Here is a 22,899-nt window from a genome sequence, read left to right as displayed (position 1 = left end):
CACCCATTCTCTTCCCTTAGCTTGACTTCCCAGGGTAATAATTTTGTAAAGCCGACATAGTCCAAAAGTAGCCTTCTAGGGGGATTCCAATGATCCGGATAATTGACATCAAGGTGATCCTTCTGACATTAATTAGGAGGACACTTTAATTTCTAAACCAGGATAAACACTTATTATGAAATCACCCATGTGTGTTCCCACTTCTTTTTGTTTTAAAAAATGAAGAGAATTTGATCTCTCTTTCTTTGGGCATATTTGCAAGTTATCCAAAAACAGAACATCTTCGAAAATTCTCCGTGCCGCCTATTCCCTGTTAGCCATAATTTGCTCAGGAAATGAGTCTGATGATTGGCTCCCACTTGGCATAATGTAGAGGTGGCCAGCAGGAAGGAAAACAAAGCGAAAACAGACCCTCTTTGTTGATGCTGCAACTCCACAGCATCAAGCCATCTAAACTTTCTTTCTGATTTTTAAACCAGAGCTTGAATTAAAGAGTGAAGCAAATGAAAGAAAACCATTAAGCCAGATTAGTATTGAACTCCAGTCAAGACCATCACCCATGGTCATTAGATTTGCCTGTAGGTAGAACGAAAAGTAAAATAAAGTCTGGTTTCTGCTTCTCACGTCTACATTAATCTAAATTACCTGAGAAGATTAAAAACAATCCTTTAAGTGGCGTTAGACAGTGGACCTAAGATGGAAGATATAAAGCAAGAACCATCCACCATGCTGTCTCGACAAGATAGAGCCAAGAGCCCCAGATGCCTTTGTTCTGAGGATTGAAAGGGACTTTCAGCTGAGCCGAACTGTCCTTAGAAACCCACACTGGAGGTGGTGTGGCTTAAGCGAGAGGACCATTGGAGAGGGTCACAGGGACCACGATGTTAGAGAGTATGCTGTGACTGCTGAACTAATTAATCATGACAATTGTGAAAGGCCGTGAGTGGAGTATTGAAGAAAAAAGGAAACTAATATTTAAATGCCCCACAATGCGTGATGCTTAATTCCAAGAGCAAAGTCCAATCTGTAAGCAATAGATTTCACGCGAAATGAACTCAAATTGGAATAGGACTCAGTGGGTATTTCACTTTGCCTTGGTTTTGGATTAAGTAATTAAAATCAGCATCAGATTCTGCCTGGAAGCTAGGACAGCTGAGCAACAGCTAATTGTTACAGCAGCAAAATTAGCAGATGATCAAAGAAAATTGTAGAATTTTTTGCACAGAATGAACATGCATGAAATTCTATCCTCTAGTCCTAAAAAGTGCATACAGGGTAAAATTAAATTTAGCTAATTAAATTAAGTATAAATTAACCCATATTTTTTATTTACTAGGCTGTGTTAACATTTATCAAGGACTTATCCTAAAATTATAGATTATATGAGGACCCTCCTGGCTGGTCTAGACTCCTGTTTAAGTGCCTCACTCTCCCTGTTTTTAACTCCCTGGGCATATCATTAACCAGTCTCTGCTTGAAAACTCCCAGAGACAGGGACCTCACCACTCCTCCTCTCACCCTCCGAAGTAGAGGTGGGAAATACATTATGTTTCACGAGTAAAAAGAGAATGAATGGTAAGTTGTCAAATTCAAGGAAGACATTGGAAGAAGAAAAAAATTACAAAGGGAATTGCAGGATGGGCACGTTCTAGTGATTACAAGTGGGATAAGCTAAGCAAACAGTTGTAATGTGAAAAAAGGGAGTACAGGGTATGGCCACACTTAGAGCATCACTGCCTGGGAAGGGGCTGAAAAGAGGTGGACCTCAATTTTTGAAGGGTTGCTTTTTTAGCAGTGATGGACTTCTTTTCCTTTGCTTTCATCAGAGAGGTTGAACTTATCCCCAATGGTAAGGAGGATGAAAAGCTGAATATCACAGAGTTTGCATTATTGAATGGTTTGTACCACTGTAGCAGTCTCCTACCTTGTCTCCTCCCATCAATTCCACGATCTCTGTCTTAAATTTTATCCACTTAGCACCTAGGGGATAGACATTTTAAAATATTTTTGTAACCAAGGATTACTTTATAAATATAATATGCACAGAGCTCAAGCTCAATGATTTTGTCAGTCGTATACATTCATGTAATTGTCACCCAAAACATAATGTGCAACATTTTCATCACCTTCAGTTGATCCCTTAAAAGGCAAGAATTTTCAGGGACTTCCCTGGTGGTCCAGTGGTTAAGACTTCACCTTCCAATGCAGGGGGCAAGGGTTTGATCCCTGGCTGGGGAGCCAAGATCCCACATGCCTGCTGGCCATAAAACCAAACCATAAAACAGAAGCAATATTGTAACAAATTCAATAAAGACTTTAAAAATGGTCCACATCAAAAAAAAAACTTAAAAAAAAGGCAAGAACTTTCTGATTTCTGTCAATATAGATTAGTTTAGCTTTATTCTTAGATCTCATATAAATGGAAACACACAGCATGTATTTTTTTGTGTCTGACGTTTTTGTGATTCATTGGTGATGTTTTGTACTAGCAGTAGTTCATTCCTTTTTACTGACAATTAGCATTTCATGTTTTGAATACACTGCTATTTGTTCAGCCATTCACCTGTTAATGAACATTTGCATTGTTTCCAGTTATGGGCTATTATAACTAAGGCCATTATGAACATTCTCGTACAGGTCTTTTTCTAGACACATATTTTCACTTTTCTTGGGTAAATACCTAGGGGCAGAATTGCTGGGTTATAGAGGAGTTGTATATTCAACTTTATACAAAACTGCCAAAAAGTTCTTCAAAGTACTATTCTACATGCCTACCAGCAATGGACGAGCATTCCAGTTGCTCCACATCTTTGCCAACATTGAGCATTGTCAGTCATTTTAACTTCAGTCCTACTAGTGGATGTGAAATTGTATCTTGTTTTAATCTGAATTTTCTTAATGACTAATGATGTTAAACATCTTTCATGTGCTTATTAGCCATTTACTTATTCTCTTTTGTGAATTGTCTGTTCAAGTCATTTCCCCACTATTCTAATTGGAGTATTTTTCTTTTTAATATTTATTTTATTTTTAATTTTTGCTTTTTACACATTTTATTTTACCTAAAAATCTTGACCTACCTCAAGGTTGTGAAAGTATTGTTTCTTCTGGAAGCTATATGGTTCTGGCTTTTACCTTTAGGTCTAGAATCTATTATTATTATTATCATCATATGGAACAAGGGTTCATTCTTCCCCCACCCCACCCTGCACACAGCTATACAGTTGTTTCAGCATTACTTACTGAAAACACTTTCCTTTCCCCACTGAATTGCCTTGGTACCTTTCTCAAAAATCAACAAGAGGGGTCTATTTCTGGACCTTCATTCTACTCCACTGATGTGTGTTATATTCATATAATTTTGGTGCTTTTTTTCCTTATCATTCCATTAATCTGCTTTCTATTTTCCCCTATGATTTATTCTTTGACTCGTGCATTATTTGGAGGTCTTCTGCTTAATTTCCAACCATTTTGGGACATTCTAGATGTCATTGTTTTATTAGTTCATACTATTTTGGTCAGAGAACATATTCTGTATGTTTCAGTCCTTTGAAATTTATGAGACTTGCTTATGGCCCATCATTGCTCTACCTTGGTGAACGCTCAAAGTATACTTGAATACTCCAGGTGATTGGTAGTGTTGAGTGAATGTTGTATGTTCTTATAGGTTTGTTCTTCACTTTTCTAGTAATTACTGAGAGAGAAATGTTAAAATCTCCAACTAAGAGTGTGGATTCGTCGATTTCTCTCATCTCTCTGACAATTTTTACTTACATTTTCTCAATCTCTTGTTATTTGCATAACATTTAGAATAGTTATATCTACTTCATGAATGATACTTGAATAATTATAAAATAGCCCTCATTGTCTCCAGCAATATCACTTGTCTTAAAGTATTTTTTCTTAAAGACAATATTACTTGTCTTAAAGATATTAATGTAATTTTCTTGTTATCTTTTTGCCTGTTTTTTTTCCTACCTATTTACTTTCAACTTGTCTACTTTCGAATGTTTCTAGTAAACAGCATACAGTTGTGTCTTGATTTTTTTCCCCTGAAATTTGACAATCTCTGTCTTCTACATAGAATGTTTAGTCTACTAACTTTTTTTTTTTTTTTTTTTTTTTTTTTTTTACGGTACGCGGGCCTCTCACTGTTGTGGTCTCTCCCATTGCAGAGCACAGGCTCCGGACGCGCAGGCTCAGTGGCCATGGCTCACGGGCCCAGCCACTCTGCGGCATGTGGGATCTTCCCGGACCGGGGCACGAACCCCTGTCCCCTGCATCGGCAGACGGACTCTCAACCACTGCGCCACCAGGGAAGCCCCTAACTTTTAACATAGTTGTCAGTATAGCTGGATTTAAGCTGACTATTCTGTCATTTTTTTTCTATTTGCTGCATTTATTCTTTGTTGTTCTCTTACTACTTTCCTATCTTCTCTTGGTTTAACTGAATATTTTTATAGTATTCTTTTTATCCTTTCTTTTTTAGGCTATATCTTTTGTATTATTTTAGCTGTTGCTTTAGATATTATAATATTCATCTTAAAGTTAGCACAGACAGCTTCAAATAATATTTTACTTCATGAACAATGTGAATATCTTATAACCACGTAATTCCATCTATTCCCAGAACACTCCGTGCTTGCACTGTCATATATTTTACTTCTATGTATGTTATAAACCCTTCAATACTTTATTATTTGTTTTAAACAGCTAAGGGTGGGTATCATTTCCTATAAGCCTGAACAATGTCCTTTGGCATTTTTTCGATAGTGAATATCTGTTGGATATGAATTCTCTGTTTTCGTCTGTCTAAAAAAGTATTTATGTTTCTTAATTTCGAAGTATGTTTTAACTGTACAGAACACTCTAGGTTGAGAAGATGTTATTTATTAGTTGTCCTTAGCCCTTTAAAAACTGGACAGCTACACGTAAAAGAATGAAATTAGAACATTCTCTAACACTGTATATAAAAATAAACTCAAAATGGATTAAAGACCTAAATGTAAGACCAGATACTATAAAACTCCTAGAGGAAAACATAGGCATAACACTCTTTGACATAAATCGCAGAAATGTTTTTTTGGATCTGTCTCCTAAAGCAAAGGAAATAAAGCAAAAATAAAGAAACGGGACCTAATTAAACTTAAAAGCTTTTGCACAGCCAAGGAAACCATCGACAAAAGACAACCTAGTGAATGGGAGAAAATGTTTGCCAATGATGTGACCAATAAGGGGTTAATATCCAACATATTTAAGTAGCTCATACGACTCAACATCAAAGAAACAAACAACCTGATTAAAAAATGGGCAAAAGAACTGAATAGACATTTTTCCAAAGAGGAAATGCAGATGGCCAACAGGCACGTGAAAAGATGCTCAACATCGCTAACCATCAGGGAAACACAAATCAAACCCACAATGAGGTATCACCTCACACCTGTCAGAATGGCTGTCATCAAAAAGAACACAAATAACAAATACTGGCAAGGATGTGGATAAAAGGGAACCCTCTTATACTGTTGGTGGGAATGTATCGATAAATTGGTGCAGCCACTGTGGAGAAGAGTATGGAGGTTTCTCAAAAAACTAAAAATAGAACTACCATATGTTTCAGCAATTCTACCTTGGATATATACCTGAAAAAAAAAACCCACTAATTTGAAAAGATACACACACTCCAATGTTCATAGTAGTATTAGTTACAATTTCCAAGATATGGAATCAACCTAAGTGTCCACCAACAGATGAATGGATGAAGAAGATGTGGTGTATATACACAAAGGGATACTCCTCAGCCGTAAAAAAGAATGAAAATCTGCCATTTGCAACAATGGATGAATCTGGAGGGCATTATACTGAGTGAAATAAGTCAGACAGAGAGGGAAAAATACTATATGCTGTCACTTATATGTGGCATCTAAAAAATACAGCAAATTAGTGAATATAACAAAAAAGAAACAGACACAGAGAACAAACTAGTGGTTACCAGTGGGGAGAGGGAAGGGGGAGGGGCAATAAGGGGGCGGGAATTAAGAGGTACAAACTATTAGGTATAAAATAAGCTAAAAGGATATATTGTATAACATGGGGAATATAGCCAATATTTCAAACTATAAATGGAGTATAACCTTTAAAAATTGTGAATCACTACAACTATGATTCACACCTGAACTGATACAGTATCATACATCAATTAAAAAAAAAATGTTGCTCCACTGTTTTGGGCCTCCATAATTTCTGCTGAGATGTCAGCTTATATTCTTTCCAGTGCTGCACTGTACGTAATGTCTTTTCCCCTGTGGCAAAGGGGGAAGAGAAGGAAGAAGAGGAGGGGAAGGAGGAGAAAGAAGGAGATGGAGGGAGGAAGGAAGGGAGGGAGGGAGAGAAAAAAGCTCAATATCCAAACCCCTAAACCAGCTATGTCTGAATACCAACCCCCTGGGCTTCTCAGTTATGAGTTCATGAATCCCCTATTTCCATTTAGCTGGTTTAAGTTTTATTCCCATTTTGCAACTAAATAAATTTTGACTTCAAATTGATAAGCTTTTGCTCAGTGACTGTCTTAATCTATTTTTGTATCTGTTTGAAGCAAAAGTTGACAGGCTGAAACCAATGAGCCATATCTAGTCCAGTGTTTTTGTACAGCTCATGAGCTAAAACTAAGAATGACTATTGCATTTTTAAATGGCTGAAAACTTTAAAAAATAATATTTCATGACATGTGGAAATTGTATGAAATTCAGATTTCCGTGTCCTAAATAAAGTACTATTGGAACACAGCCACATCCTTCCACTTATGTATTTACTGTCTATGGCTACTTTATGCTTCAGTGAGGAAGAGTTGAGAAGTTTGACTGAGAAGACACAGCCCACACGCTTAAAATATTTACTGTCAGGCCCTCTACAGAAAAAGTTTGCCAACCCTGGTCTAAGGCATGCAATGCAGAAGCATTGACATTCAGTGGTCATTAAGGACATGACCTGCACTTAGGGAGGAGAGGGGGCAGGAAGCCCCTATGTTATTCCAGGATTGCCCCTCTAACCCCTGGACAGTTTCTCTGTCCTCCATTTTCCTTCTCCAGTGTGTTCCAGGCTCTTCCAGGCATTCTTGAGTAGAAAGAGCACTTGGCAAAGGGTCCAAAAACTGTTTACCAGCCACGTGGCCCCAGGCAACCCAGCCAACCTCTCTAACCTCTGGTTTCCTCACTAGTGAAGTGGGGTTATTTACTAAAGCCCATTTCTTAGGTTGTGTATGAGAATTAAATGAAATGATGGCACGTGTGCGGTCTGTTGAAGTAGCCAACAAATGCTTTCTCACACTTGTTTATTGTGAGAAGCAAATGAGACAGGCTTTGGTAAAGTGCTGGGAAGCACAGCTGAAGGAAAATAAAATGTTTTAACAATGTCCACATGTCCAGTTAGAGCCTAAATGACTCTGGATTCATTATATTTACCACCACCCCTCCACCGCCAGATTAACTAATTTTTAACTTACTCACACCCTTGGGAAAATTTAAAATAGTACAAAAATATAAACAGTGAAAATTAAGGTTCCCCTTGTCTCTTAAACATTCTTCCCAAAGGCAGACATGGTTATCACTTTATATACTTCAGAAGGGGTCTCTGTAAACGTCACTAGTGAATACATGATGTGTGAGTGTGGTGTATGAACCTTTACCCCCATCCCTTTCACCTACATCCCCAGACCAATGTAAATGTACCGTAACACTCTGATCTGTACCTGGCTATGACTACTTTGAAAAGACATGTTTTCACATTCATCAGAGATATGTACAAGACTTTTTAAAGCAATACTACTTGTAATAGTTAAAAGTTGGAAAGAACCCAGATGACCATCAACGGGAGAAAGAGTAAATGAACTGTAGTGTATTTATACAAAGAATATTACCCATTAATGAGCACACACGGGCTACAGCTATAAGCAACAAGGTGGAGGGATCTCAGAGACATCAACCCTGATGGAAAGAATCCAGATGTGAAAGGTGGACGGCTCCAGCACTATCTCTGATGTTGAGGTAGTGGATCCACTGGGTGGGAGACATCGCGAGGGGCTCTGTCGGGTTGTAATGTTGACACTTGACGTGAGTGCTGGTTACCCACGTGTGTGTACACTTTGTGAAACTTATGGTTTTGTGCCTATTTCCATAAGATTTTCTTCAATAAAATTCATGCTAGAAATTTAAAAAACTCTTATCTTGGAAATCGATTTCAGACCACATGGGTTCACCTCCTTCTCTTTCCTAGCTGTGGAAACCTGTGCTGTATGGACGGTCAGCACTTTCCTTTTGCCATTGGCCCTCTGATGCACAATTGCATTGTTTCCAGCTGTTATTTTCTGAGCTATTTTCTAATCACCTTCTAATGGCAGCAGGTTGTTATGAACACAGACAGATGATAACTTGTTGCAGAATCAATTCCGCCCTGTGGATGCCACGAGGCAGGGGAATGGGTTCCAGACCAGCACACAGGTGTGTGGGGCCCTGACCCATGCTGAACCCACACAGGCATCTTGTGGGAAAACGCGCCGATGGCACTGCCGAGTTGCTGCTAACGGGTATTCCCAAGGCATGGTACTGTTAGTTAAGTTGCATTTTGTCGTTGTCACAACGCCCAAGTGTTCTGAATATTAATGAAATCATTCACAGCCTCCTTTGCAGGCTTAAAATATTCAGCATTGGACATACTGTTTTGTTCCCATTTTAGCCAAGTTTAATTTCTCTTAACCAGCTTTGTTTTTGGAAAGTAAAATTAATGTATAATTTCAGTGTTTAAATCTCAATTCTCAGCAATTCGTGACAGACGGCGAGTGAATATGATTTGTTCGTTAACACCTAATGGGTTGAAATAATTTATTGCACAAACATTCCCAAGAAACCGACGCCACTTGAGCAAAAGCAAATCAGGAAATGTTACTTGTGTATCTAATAAACTACCCTAGGGTGAGTGAGAACATTAGCATTGCACAAACTTTGTGACTTATTCATCATCACTATGTGTTATTAAAGCTTTATCTGTTTCAACTTAGCGAATGGCTGCCTTGGGATACACTGCCTGCAGCAACAACAAAATAAAGTTTATGCAATTTGCATAATGTTGTACAAAGAATATTAGCTCAGAACAATATGAAGCCCTGGATCATTTGCACAGCCCTTTGGTGTTTAATGCTGGTAAATATTTAAATAACAGCAAGCCTGTATAATTATAAAGATTTCTCTTTCTAATCTGCCCAGGATGCACAGCTGCCATAAATCACCTCGATCACATGGTTTAGCTGGGAGAGTGTTAGGGGGATGATGAAGAGACACCTGTTGCTGATGTTGGCAAGAAGGATGGAGACCTGAAGCACGTGCTCAGGAGAGGCGTTTGAGACAAGATGCTGAAATTTTGCTCTTTCTTCTTTTCTACCCCTTATACCAGCATCCATGTGCTTAGAACAGGCAGGCAGAAGATGCGTCCCTGGACTTCCGGATCCTCTTTCATGAATGGGGTATTTGCACATTAAGAAAAACCTGAGTCATACCTCAGGGCCTTTGCATGTGTGATTTTCTTTCTTTGGGTTGTTCTCCCTCCACATCACCTGCTTGTCTCCCAGATATAGCATACCCATCCTTTGGTCTCAGTGTAAACCTCTATATTCTTCCTGACCACTCCTGGCCCCACCCCATGTAGCTTGGTCTCCCTATCATGCGCCTTCTTGATGCCTTGCATTTCTCCTCCCCAGCTTACTTATTCAAATGTCTTTCCTTTCTTCTGGACTCTGAGCCCCATGAGGGGAGGGACCAGTCTGTGATGGAAGTCCTGTGTCCAGGGCGTGGCAAAAGGTAAATGCTGAATTACAGTTTTGTTGAATGAAAGAGTAAATAAATGAATACCTATAGTCATCCATTTAAAGAAATGTCTACAATCAACAATCACATGCTATACTGCCTTTCAAATTAGACAAATTAAAAAATGCATGATAATGCCTAGCGTTGCTGAGAGTTTAGGGATGTGAGAACTCTCAAATACTTCAGGAGAACGATTTAGCTGCAGGAAGTAAAAGTCTTAAAGTGATTATTTTATTTTTTATTTTTTTGGTTCGGCAAATGCATTCATGGGACTTTATCTAAAGCAGTAACTTGGGAACGTTTGCACATATTTGGTCCCAAGTATATTCATCACAGTGTTGTTTAAAACTGTGAAAAATTGTCAACAGCTTAAATGGTCAACAATAGAGGATTAGCTGAGAGAGCTGTAATTCATGTAAGTGATAAAATACCATGAAGGTGCTAAAATAGTGATTTAGAAATATTTTAATGACATGAGAAGAGGTTTACGATATACTCTGGAGTGAACAAAGCAAATGTAAAGCCTTCTGTAACTAGGATTCCATTTTTGTCATAATATTCACGTACACAAACGACAAGAAGCATGTATGTTAAAATGTTAAAGAAGTCATGCGGGTGGTTTGGTGAGATTTCGCTTTTAATGTGACCCTTCCTCAAAATCAAAAGCAAAATGAAAGAAATTAACCTATGCATTGAGTTGTTGGTTTCACCCACACAGAGAGAGAGTAATGTAAGTGACTGTAAAGAACAGTGATTGGCTGTACATCTTATTGGGATATATGTTAAGGACAAAAAGAATAGCTTTTCTTTTCAGTAACTGCATTGTTAGTTATCACATTGGTATTTCTATTTGGAAGCTACTTAAGTAAATTACAGGAGAAACAACGAACTGTGTTCATGTCATCAGTAAATAAGATATTCAGCTTAAAACAGAGAAAAATATAAAGGAATTTAAATAAAAACACTGCAACCCTATTTTGAATTGGAAATATCAGTATAGACTCACGATGTGTCTTCTCTTAAAACACCCATTTCCTGCATCTGTCCACTGCACAAGCCCAGAAACCAGGAGTAATCTAGTAGCAAGGGACGCTCCTAGCATCCAGACTGTGATCGCTTAACAACACTTCCCACTGAAACAAACCAGATCTCCTTGGATACACGGCTGATTCCAGACGTGTACAGGGAGATACTGGATCATCTTAGCTTACCAAAGGAAACAAAAAAGAAGGCTCTTGGGTCAGCTCAGAGGGCTCAGTGGCTGGCTTGAACAACCTTCCCAGCCAGAGGTGGCACACTCGGAGCATCAATAAGAATGATGGCAATGGTGGATTGAAACACACCAGCTATGTTAAAATACATGCATAAAACAACAACAACAACGATTTGGGTTCTTCTGAAGGATGGAACAACTGTTCTGAAAACTAGCAAGTACAAGTAGAGCACTGAGCACTTTTCCTGCCATTATTTTACAACCGTACCTCAGGGTAACCAAATGATTTACTTGAGAAGGTTTCTCCTTATACTGACGAATTCCAGCTCAGGAAAGATGACAGAATGGTAGAACAGAAATCACAATTTTTCAACCTCAAATGTAGTCATTGAGTCACCTCCAGTGACTGCTGGGATCAAAAAAAGAAACAGCCAGACACTGTGTGCCTCGTGATAGAAATATATGATACCATGTAAGGATTTTTTTTTTTTGCCAAAATATTGAACCTGAAGACAGGGGAGGGAGAAACAAATATAATGTCATCACAGGGATATGATCAGCAAAATTAAGAATATGGGAAACCCTATGACATCATTCACAAATTAATTGCAAAGAAATTAAGAAGAGAGGGGGAGAAACTATATATAAAGAGATTCCAAGGTACAGCCTTGTGTGGATCTTAATTTGAATAAGCCAGTTGTAAAAAGAAAAAAAATTAGTAAGAGGCCATCTGGGAATTTTTTTTTTTTTTGCGGTACACGGGCCTCTCACTGTGCCTCTCCCGTTGCGGAGCACAGGCTCCGGACGCGCAGGCTCAGCGGCCATGGCTCACGGGCCCAGCCACTCCACGGCATGTGGGATCTTCCCAACTGGGGCACGAACCCGTGTCCCCTGCATCGGCAGGCGGACTCTCAACCACTGCGCCACCAGGCAAGCCCCCATCTGGGAATGTGTAACACTCACTGGATATTTGGAGATATTAAGAAGTTACTGTCATTTCTTATGTGTGATAATGATATTGTGATTATTAAAAAAAAAGTTTATTTTTTGGAGATATATACTAAATTATTTCCAGAAAAAAGTGAGCTCCCTAGAATGAATAACAGATATAGGCCTCTTTGGTACTTTCACTCAGTTTTTTAGGTCCTTGGAATCCTTTCATTTTGAAGACTCAACATGAGACTTTCGTATTTTCAATGCTCAGAAATGTTCTTCTATTATTTTATTGATTATTGCCAGAACTTTATTTACTGTTTTCTCAGTTCATAATTCCCTTGGGTATATATAGTAACCTGGACTAACTCTTTATTTCTCTTTTCTTTTCTTCTCCAAATTCATCATTTCAGAATAATTGAATTACCTTGAATTAATTGAAGTTGATCCAAAGCAACTTATATCCAACATGCGATATGCCAGCAACTAGATATTACATCAGCTAGATATTACTACAACTGAGAGGCCTCTTTCAACATGAAAAAAAAATACAACAAACACCTTATATGTTTTAAAGAAGCAGTATGAGCAAAGAGCCTCAGAATCACTGGAGACAATATTAAGTATCTGAATCAATTATATGAAGGCAATAAAGAATAATTCTATTTTCTTGGGCCAACCACTAATTGCACTATCATGTTCTTAACACCTTCATCTGTCATTGCAGGGAAATATTAATGGAATGCTTTAGACCGGGAATTTGAGAGAACTATTGGTTAATGAAGACACAAATCCCCATGCCTACCTAAATGCATGACATAGGAACAGGCTAATTTTAGAATGGGGATGGTGGTTTCAGAACAATACAGATAAATACCTCTACAATGTTTATAACTGTAAGACATCAGATTAAATTGAGTTTGTTAAAAAGGATTGCACCGAAAGAGCCCAAACCGTATCCCTGATCTAATTAGCTTGTTTACAAAGTTTAATTGATTTATTTTCCCTAAAAGACCTTTCTCTGGACTTCCTACAAATACTGTTTTTCGCAAAAGTCTTCCAGTTACCTGTTACTGACACTCAGCTCAATACATAGGTTTTCCTTTTAAAAGGGAATATATTGTGTCATTGAATGGAAAAGCCAGAGGCCAGCTCCTTGGGTGTGGCTGACCAGGTGCCCAGCAAGGTCTTCAGGAATCTCTCTCCCGCTCTTGGTCTAGGCCCTGCTGCCTCCTGCATCAGCTTCCCTCTCCGGCAGGCCCTTTCCTTTACCAAAAGGTGGTCACCAGTAGCTTCAGCCACATCTTACCAGTTCAGCAACCCCACAGGCAAGAGCTCGAAGCCTCTCGTTTGCCGGGTTTCCCTCACACTGGCATCCCTACGCACACCACGTGGCCTGAGGCACGCTGCCCGTTGGCCAAGCTTGGGTCCTACGTCCAGCTCTGGAGCCACGTTGTGGGTTCAACTCCCACATACACCAAACGGGGGAGGGTGGTTCTTTGATGGGAACTCAGACTCTGCTACTTCGAAAAGGAGGAACAGATGCCTGGCAGCCAAAAACGCCATCCGACATCTACTGCAGAATTTTAAATAGTTTTAGATTAAAAAAATCACTGTGTGGTGAGGCTGGCCTGGTCATTTCCAGGTTAAAGGAATGGCAGCAAGGCCGACTTTGGAAGTTTTGCTGTTCCGTACTTGGGGATAGAAGGAGGAAGAGTTTTATGAGAATGCACAATGTCTAACTCTTGATCTCATTTTTCCCTCTAAGGATGCAAAGGCAGTAACTGTCAGATGTATGTTTACTGGCAGATCATTATTTTTTTTAATGTCTTATGAAAAAGAAACGTTTTATTCTTTGAGAATTTAGGAATGATAAGGTAAATCCCTTCTAGATATCTTCTCTGAGGGGAAGTATTTAACAGTTGCTTATTTATTTTTGCTTTAGCATTGTCAAAGGTCACACGATGGAGTAACTTTATTGGATAACATGAAAAATGCTGTCCAAGAACTTCCTGGTTGGTCAATGGTGGGACACAGCCACAAACATGTGCTCATCCACCCAGGAAAGGTCACATCTCATGATATTTGGGGACGGATGTTCAAACAGTCAAGGGTCTATACAGGTGGGTAGTTTAAGGCTCACAAAACTTTAGCCCACATGAATTGAACACTGATTGTATACTACATGATTTGCTGTGCACTAGAGAAACAAACAGAAATACATGAAGGTGCATTGATGTGATATTGTGATTCATATAATAAGAAATATATATTTCTATGCCATTTCTGGCAAAGCGCTCCTAAAACCCTTGGAACTTCCTAAGAGATGAGAACAATAAAAGCGTCTTTTGTTATGTTAGTGAGTCGACTAGCAGAAAGCTCAGAAAGGTGTGAGATGTGGGCTGGCTGGTAAACATGTGGAGGGGAGGGGAGGGTGGTGCTCCAGAGGACCAGGAAGCCCTGAGCGCTTTCCCCATGGCTTGCCTGTGTATTTCTTCACCTGGCTGTTGATTCGTATCCTTTAATATCCTTTGCAATAAACGGGTAATCTAATAAGTAAAATGTTTCTCTGAGTTCTGTGAGACACTCTAGCAAATCACTTGAACCCGAGGAGGGAGATGCTGGAACCTCCAATTTGCAGAAGCACAGGTTTGGGATGGGCGTCTAAAGTGGGGTGGGGGTAGTGCAGTCCTGAAGAACTGACCCATTACCTGTGGAATCTGGTGCTACTGCTGCAGAGATAGTGTCATAATTTAGTTGAATTGTAGGACACCCAGCTGGTGTCCCAGAGAACTGTCTGGTGGTGTGGGGGGAACGCCCCGCACCCCACGCACACCTGCACTGGAAATTGGTCTCAGAACATGCAAATAACTGGGGATACAAATACAAATATATGGCTCCTGGTGTCAAATATATTATGACTTGCTTATAACAGGTGACTCATCAGAATATGTCAAATAAAATGAGGGAGAGGGATGAAGTTGTGAAAAGTCAGGAAATATATGTGTTTAAAGAAATGGAGTTTTTATTCCTAGATCTACCAATAGAGTGACTAGAATAAAAATAACATTTGATTTTAAGATTCTTGTCCCAAAGCTCCTTAGTCCCAAGGAGTATAGGTGTGAATCTCTGAAATGGGTGAGTTTATCTTGTTGGATGTCATGTACCATCAGAATACTCTTTAATTGATTGCTGTTTCTTTCTGCTTGACTAAAGACTGAAGTTTGCTGATATTGCTGCATATCTGATATGATTTCCACTTGGTATTTGGCTTGCTTATGTACAGAAATACATATTCAATTGGGTTGAGAAAGATCAGAACGTGATTGTTCAAAACGCTGGGGATGGGGCTTACGCTTGTTAGCACTTAGCCGTCTCTGGTTCCTATACACCAAGCTCACTGTCAACCTTCGCATAGAAATCAGCACAAAAATATTTACACAGGTATAAGGACCAGTTGTCTTAACATCTATGGCTGGTGCAGGGGAATCACTCATCAAAAGGATTAGAAGACCAGGGCCAATTTAAAATTCTTTATAAATGCCAGATTCTAATGAGCATACCAACCATTGTGGGTGATAGTAAATGAATGTAAACAAGGTCTTCCTTCTTTTATTTACTCCCTTAAATCTCAGTGGGAGATATTTAGAATTGGTCCCTACTGCTATCACCTCAGGTTCACAGATTTCTGCCTGTGTGGGGTGGAGCTGGGGATCTGATGCCTGGGCATTTCAGCCCATCTCAAAGAAAGCAAGTTTCCAAATGTGTGTTTACGAAAACTAAGGCACACTGCATTCCAGCAAGAGAGTTTTCAAGCATGTGGTTTCTGAGCTGACCATCAGTTGCATCAGCACAAACAGGACCTCTCTGTGATGAAGGAAGTCTGGGGTCCCATTCTTGAGGCTCCCAGTATATTGAAAAATGAAAGGATCTTGAATCAAGGTTATAAAATTTGGTATATATTTAAAATATTTGTATTGAACAAATTCATGCTTTTTCCACAGCGAATTGCGATGACTACATGTATGATCGTCCTTGATAGTGCATCTAGCAATTACTGGTTGGACATGTGTGAATGTGAGGGTGATGCAATAAAAGGCAGAGGGCACAGAGAGGGAGGCTGGGTTCTTGATGGTGTCACTGAGCCACTGAACCACACCTCACCTGAAATCTTCTGGTGGATGCCCTACTGCCAGACCCTTCACAGTTGAGCCAATAAATTCTTTATTTATTTTCTAAGTCAGGACTAAGTGGGTGTTGGTTCCTTGCAGCTGAAATTATCCTAACTGATGTAGACTTGGTTTTGCCCACTGCTCCCACCCTTTAACTACTCTCAGCTCATACACAATGCTAAGAATGTCTTGATTTAGTTGAAAAGTTAATTATAGGAGGAGGTCTGTTGTATAGTAGGTGGTGATTTTGGTCTCTGTAACAGTAAACACATCTGACAAGTCCTCTTACTGACACGACGAAATGGATAGATTGTTGATATGACATAATTCTAGCTATTAGCTGTCAATCTTTTCAACCTTAAAGATGCTGTTTTCTCTTTTCTTTACATTGGTTTGACAATTTATATAGTTTGAAATGTTTTCCCATGCATTATCTCATCTGATCACAAACCCATGCTTGGGGCTTATAGGATAGCCAATTCCTACTTTGTTACAGAGAAGGAGCTTGAGACAGGATAGCCAATTCCTACTTTGTTACAGAGAAGGAGCTTGAGACAGGAGGCTGCCAGTGTGAGAAAGGGATCCTGGACCCCCCAGGAAGCCTGTTTGCTCTCTATAGCTCCATGTGGGTTGACCAATCCTGTTAGTATCCGTGTTGGTTGGTGTGCATTAGGTTCTAAGTGATAGAACACCAAGACTCAGGCCACTCCAAACAACAGGGACATTTATGATGCTGTGCAACAAGAAACCCAGAGGCGAGTGGGATCTAGGTGTGGACATCAGGCTCTGGTGCCTTTATCTGCATTTCTTGAAGCTCCTTTCCCCTGAGGGTTGGCTTCATCCTCAAGTGGACAGCAAAGTAGCTGTAGCTGCTCAGTTATCAACAATGTCCAGAGGAAGAGGGACCTTCTCTTCCCCCAAACTTTTCCCATAAGTACTCTCAGCAGATATTTCCATTTTGTCCAGCACTGGGTCTATGCCCACCCCTCGGAAGGGGAAAGGGTGTCCATCATCCACTTAGAACAATCAGCTGACTGGAATCGGATGTTGGATAGTGAGCTGCAGACCACTGCATCCATTTAAAACATATCTATTTCAAGTATATAGCAGTTCAAGAGAACTGACCTGGGGTCTGGTGGGTTGTTGCTGTCACGGTCCCTCATTTGTTCATGCCTTCCTGTATCCATGCACAGGGGTAGTCCCTCCCACACTGACTCAGAGCTTGGCCACAGGATTTGTCTTGGCCAATGAGAAAAGAGCGAATGTTACACAGGGAGCTTGCCTTCTGGTTGCTCTTGGGACCTGTTATGGACTGAACTGTGTACCCCCCCAGAATTCAGAGGTTTAAGCCCTAACATCCAGTGTGATTCAGTGTGACTATATCTGGAGATGAGGCTTTTAAGGAGGAAATTATGGTTAACTGAGGTCATAAGGGTGGGGTCCTGATCCAATAGGACTTTGTGTCCTTATTAGAAGAGGAAGTGACAACAGAAGTGCTCACACAGTGAGAAGGCAGCTGTCTGCAAGCCAGGAAGGGAGGTCTCACTGGAAACCCACTTTGCCAGCACCTTGATCTTGGACTTCCAGTCTCCAGAACCACGAGAAAATAAATTTCTGTTGTTTAGGCTACCAGTTCGTGTTTTCTGTTACGGTAACCTGAGGAGACTAATAGAGGAGCCCTACCACCACCACCACAGAAACAAGCCTGGGCTAGTGTGCTGGGTGAGAGACACAAAGCTCAGTTACCTTCGTTGTCTCAACCTATAGCCAGCCAACCTGCAGCCATGTGAGTTAGGCCACTGACCACCAGCTGACGACAGATGCATGTATGAGCCTAAGTGAGACCAATACAAGAGCAACCTACCTAAGTCCAACCCAAATTGCTGACCCACAGACGCAGGAGCCAAATAAATGATTGTTTTAAGCCACTGAGTTGTGGGGAGGTTTGTGACACAGCAACAGATAACTGATACGTGTGGAATATGTGGGGTTTTCAGTCACAGTCACATTTCAGTCAAGTTACGCTCCCTGGAAGGACTTGATTACATATGCTCCCGTTAGTCAGATCTGGAACGTAATTGGTCTACCCCATGTCGCAGCCATATTTATAGAGATAAGGCAAAGTAAATAAGCAAGGCAGACTAGGTATAAAAGTAATCACAGGACCTTTCAGCTTGATTTTTATTTTCCGCCTTTGATTAAAGACAGAGATACAGAAATACTCTTAGACAATAAGAAAGCAACAGTGTAGGTGAGATGCCTTGATGACAGCTGCACACACAATCTCAATGATGGGGACACTATAGGGAGTGGTGGGGCCTGCGAGGAACTGGACATACCCTACTGAAGAGGATCGCCACTATTTGGCACTGGCCCTTGTTGTCATGTCAGCTCAGAGCTCAGTGTCTTGTTAGCAGACCTTCAAATTTTTCAAGACAAACCAGAAATCTGGATTTTTACACAAAATCTCTAATTTTAAAACATTAATTCCATTCAAATTAAATATCCTACAGGTTAAATAAAACTCACTGTAGCCTGACCAGCCTTTCTGGAATGTTCGGTGTGCATACATGGCTAACACAAAAGTTAGAAACCAGTGATGTCACATAACTGGCTTTACAGAGCTTTTGCTTGCCTATTTGTTTGGGATGTGCATATCTGCAGTAGACAGATGCAGATGGATGACTGCAGAAAAGCGGGTCCCGAATCCAAAATATAGTAAGAGAAAACGCAACAATGAAAAAATTACAGTCTGTGATTGCAGGTCTTTCCCCCTTCTAAGCTCAGAAAACAACAGATAAAACACAAAAACCTAATATGGTAAACTCAGCACAAAAAGCTTTTCAAATTCAGAAAACAAATGAATGAGGATTTGATCCTTTGCATTTCAAAATGATTCTCAGCCAGATGGTGAATTTCTTGAAGTAAGGGACCTGATTTCATTTATCTTTGTATCCCTTGCAGCTGGAAGCACCTTATCAAGGTTAAGTGAATAAATAAATGAATGAACAAGTGAATATTCCAAAAGGACTCACAGGTGATTAACATATGGGATGTGTGTTGGGAAGTGGCATAGTATGGGTTACAAGCCTGCAGTTAGGAGCCAGTTGACCTGGCTTTTTTTCTACCTGCTCTTCCATCTTGGAAAAGTAGTTACCTAACTTCTCTGTGTCTCCATTCTTCATGTGTAAAATGAGGATAATAAAAAATGCCTACCCGATACTGTTATAAAGATGAAATGAAACCTGCTTGCAGACTGCACAGCACAGCCTGAAATGTAACACGGGTCTCCTAGACATTGTTACTAGGGTTGATGGCTAGTTACTGTAAACAGTGGATTACCAGGTGAGTCGATAAGGGGAGAGACAGCATATTTAACTCCTCTCAATGACATAGCTTTTGAATAAAGCAGCATGAATTTGAACTAGATTAAGTAAAAGCATTCTTTATATGGCTTCTGTGAGAATCAGCTCAGGTCACATCTTGGGCAGAGGCCTAAGGAATCTGGGGAAAAAAAAAAAAAAAGAACAACAAAAAAAACCCAATGCTGTTTCCAAAGCATTCTCAGCAGCAATGTGGCCCAGATGCTTCTCCGGGGAATGATTCTTTGCTATAGAATTGGCCATTTTCAGCAGCACACACTGACGTTGTAATGAGGGGGATAAAACAGGCGAGTCCACAGCTGGCTGTTATGGAGTACTCCGTATAGCCTAGTTGTTCTTGGATGAGCAGAGAGAAATTGCCTTCTCTACACCAGCAGAAGCTTGTGGCTTTTTATTTTCTGCCTCTTTTTGGGTATTGTTGATTTCCTTTTCACTTTGCCCTAATAAGGAATGTTCTCTCTAGAGCAAAATAGACGCCAATCTTCAGCATTTCTGAAGGAAGAGCTATTGTAGTTGGAAATTACTGAATAATTCTCAGCGTACTAATTCGCCATTATTATGGCACTTTCACTATTATGCTCCTGATGTTGGCTGGGACTTCCTAGTCCTCTGAAATGTGGGCAAGGACGGTCAGTGCCAGCCCCCATCGCGTACTCCACCAAAGGAGAGACAAGTCCTCCCGACCTCCTGCGGGGGAGGGGTGGTGAGTCAGCAGTAGGGCCTCCCATGCCTTTGCATCCTGGGTGGGCGGGGCAGCTTTCGTGAATGTGGGCTGTTTTGCTCCATGTTGTTTCCCAACGGAAAAAATTAACTTCTTTAGCAGTCCCATAAATTGATCCTATTCACACATAATTCATGTGGATACAGAAAACTCTTTTCTGTTTTTAACCTGGAGGTGAGAGTGGTGAGAAAGGGGGAAGAAAAACCAACTTGCACTGGAAAAAGGTGAAAAACTAAGAAACAACTTCAAGTGGAAGCGTAGATAACAGCGCTCTTTTTTTTTTTTTTTTTTTGCGGTACGCGGGCTTCTCACTGTTGTGGCTTCTCCCGTTGCAGAGCACAGGCTCCGGACGCGCAGGCTCAGCGGCCATGGCTCACGGGCCCAGCCGCTCCGCGGCATGTGGGATCCTCCCGGACCGGGGCACGAACCCGCGTCCCCCGCATCAGCAGGCGGACTCTCAACCACTGCGCCACCAGGGAAGCCTGACAACAGTGCTCTTATTGAGCCCCTTTGAGTCCCCACCCCATCCCTTCACCAGCGACCCTCTGATTCACTCCGTATTTCTTGCCCCTTCCCCAGATGGGTCCTGGAACTCCAGCCTCTGGGAGCATCTGCGTTCTCTGCCGAGGCCACTCTGAGACCTCACAGCGAATCCATCCAGACCCAGGAGGCAGAAGGCCAGCCCCTTTCCCTTAAAAAGCCGTGGAAGTTAAAGAGTGAGCTTTAAAATATCTGTTACGTTTTCCGCGCTCAAACTCCCTGACTTTGATTACCGAGGGGAGCATACGCCCTCTGGCCCCGGTGTCGTTTTAAGGACGCCTCCTTGCCCTGCACAGACTGTGCTGGCGGGATCAGCACAACACACGGTCACCCCGTAAATCCGCTGTCCTCGTGGTCTGTCTAGAGCAAGCTCCACAGCAGAAAGAGAAGGGCAGCCCCAAGCGTCTCGTACACTTTGCTAGCAGCCCCACCCAAACACAGAGAGGTGAAATTCATCCTAATCACGTATTTTATTAACCCAGCATGTCCAAGTACTATCACTGCAACGTGTAATCGATATAAAAAATGCAATGAGGCGTTACCTTTATCTTGGTCTTCACAACCGGAAGGAGCATGTTGCCCCGAAGCGCACCTCAGCGTAGGCCAGCGCACCACACAGGACAGGCCGGGCAGGGGCTGGGGGCCAGGTGGCGGAGGAGGAGCTTGGGGGCCAAGGGCAGTGGTCGTGTGCCCAGCACTGAGGTGTCCCCAGGGCTCCCTTGGTGCCCTCCTCAGACCTGCTTTGGCGCCTGGTGGTCAGGCTGCCCCAGCCCCTCAGGTCCTCACGGGCTCGCCACGCCGAGAAAGCTGGTCCGTGCACCCCAGGGCGAGAGTCACTCTGATTGGCTGAGCAGGATCATGCGTCCAGAAATGAGCTGAGCTGATTGGCTCATTATCCGCTCCATCTTGGGAGTGGGCGGAGCTCGGCGGCTGGGAACCCGGGGCCTTCCCGCGGGAAGTTGGAGGCAGGCTCCGGGCAGGAGAACCAGGTCTGAGGAAAGACGAGGTCCGCTGCTCCGGATGGGTAGGTGGCGGATTTAACAAGCTTCTTTAGGGCTTGTCTGGGGACGAGAGGAGTAGATTTGTGCACCCCGCCCGCCAGAACCGTACAGTTTATGTGGAGGCTTTAACCGGGTTCAGTCAGTCCGCCGTCCACACGGTGCTGCTTCTTGAAAATGGTTCCCACCGTGGGGCCGGAGGGCGCGACCCACATTCCAGGGACACGGAGAGTGAGGAGCCTCTGCGTGTCCCGGCCAGCTCGAGGGTCGTCAGCCAGTGGTCGGTGACCTCCTCCATAACAGCTGCACGCAGACTGGACCGGGGTGGGCAGCTAGAGCACAAGTGGAAGTCGGGGTCACCCAGGGGAGGGGAAGTGGGGGGCACGCCGGCGCCGAACGCCCGTCATGCAGGTTGTAGAAGGCATTTGCATCTTAGGTCAGCCTCAGGGTCACATTTCCTTTTGAGCTGTGTTTTGTTTGCGGGATGTTAAGAATATTTTGCTTCTCACAGGGAGAGAGGCGCGAATCGTAAATGTTTTCAGTGCCTCACCTTTCTATCTCTTTAACTAAACTAGTCAATGAGATGAAAAGAGGAGCAGTAGGAACGGGTTTCACATATGAATGACCAGTAATCGAGATGGGTACATGCTTTTTGGGACCCAGTGCAAAACCAAATGTGGACCCTTGTGCAAAATTTATTAAGGTCCTGAAAGAGAATAGACACGTATAGCTGAATCACTTTGCTGTGCAGCAGAAATGAGCACAACCTTGTAAATCAACTATACGTCAGTACAGTTTTTTAAATTATTAAGATTATCAAGATGGTGAAAGCGGAGAAGTAAGCCGAGATGGGGGCGGTGTCCAGTGTGTCTGTGCACGTTGCACCCCATGAAGCCAGCCCTGCCCACAGTAGCTATAACAGTGTGCACTCCTTTTCAGGGAGCACCCTAAAATTGCAGGTGCTAAAATATCTGTGCTATGGTTTGACCTCCAGATGATGTATCCCTCGAAATGGCACCGTGTAGTTGTTTAGACCAGATGCTGATGCTTCTGTTTTTTTGCTCTCCCACTAACTAGCTGTGTGGTCT

General features: G+C 41.7%; 2 long non-coding RNA genes across 6 annotated transcripts in view; one reads left to right on the top strand and one right to left on the bottom strand.

Moving 5' to 3' along the window:
• The window catches only part of LOC307197919, a 110,019-nt gene extending 88,527 nt beyond the window's left edge, over positions 1-21,492 (bottom strand). For both annotated transcript variants that reach the window (XR_013831548.1, XR_013831549.1), the window contains exons 1-2: positions 21,356-21,492; positions 1,925-1,980 (exon numbers count right to left, since the gene is read on the bottom strand). This is a non-coding gene — a long non-coding RNA (uncharacterized lncRNA). The remainder of the gene's footprint in view (positions 1-1,924; positions 1,981-21,355) is intronic.
• A 258-nt stretch (positions 21,493-21,750) lies between these two features.
• LOC307197918 overlaps positions 21,751-22,899 on the top strand; it is a 590,209-nt gene continuing 589,060 nt past the window's right edge. For all 4 annotated transcript variants that reach the window (XR_013831543.1, XR_013831544.1, XR_013831545.1 and 1 more), the window contains exon 1: positions 21,751-21,837. This is a non-coding gene — a long non-coding RNA (uncharacterized lncRNA). The remainder of the gene's footprint in view (positions 21,838-22,899) is intronic.

Source organism: Stenella coeruleoalba, assembly GCF_951394435.1.
Source record: "Stenella coeruleoalba genome assembly, chromosome: 15".
Classification (NCBI taxonomy): domain Eukaryota; kingdom Metazoa; phylum Chordata; class Mammalia; order Artiodactyla; family Delphinidae; genus Stenella; species Stenella coeruleoalba.
Note: the sequence above shows the minus strand (reverse complement) of the source record. Positions and strands in the feature narration are given on the sequence as shown.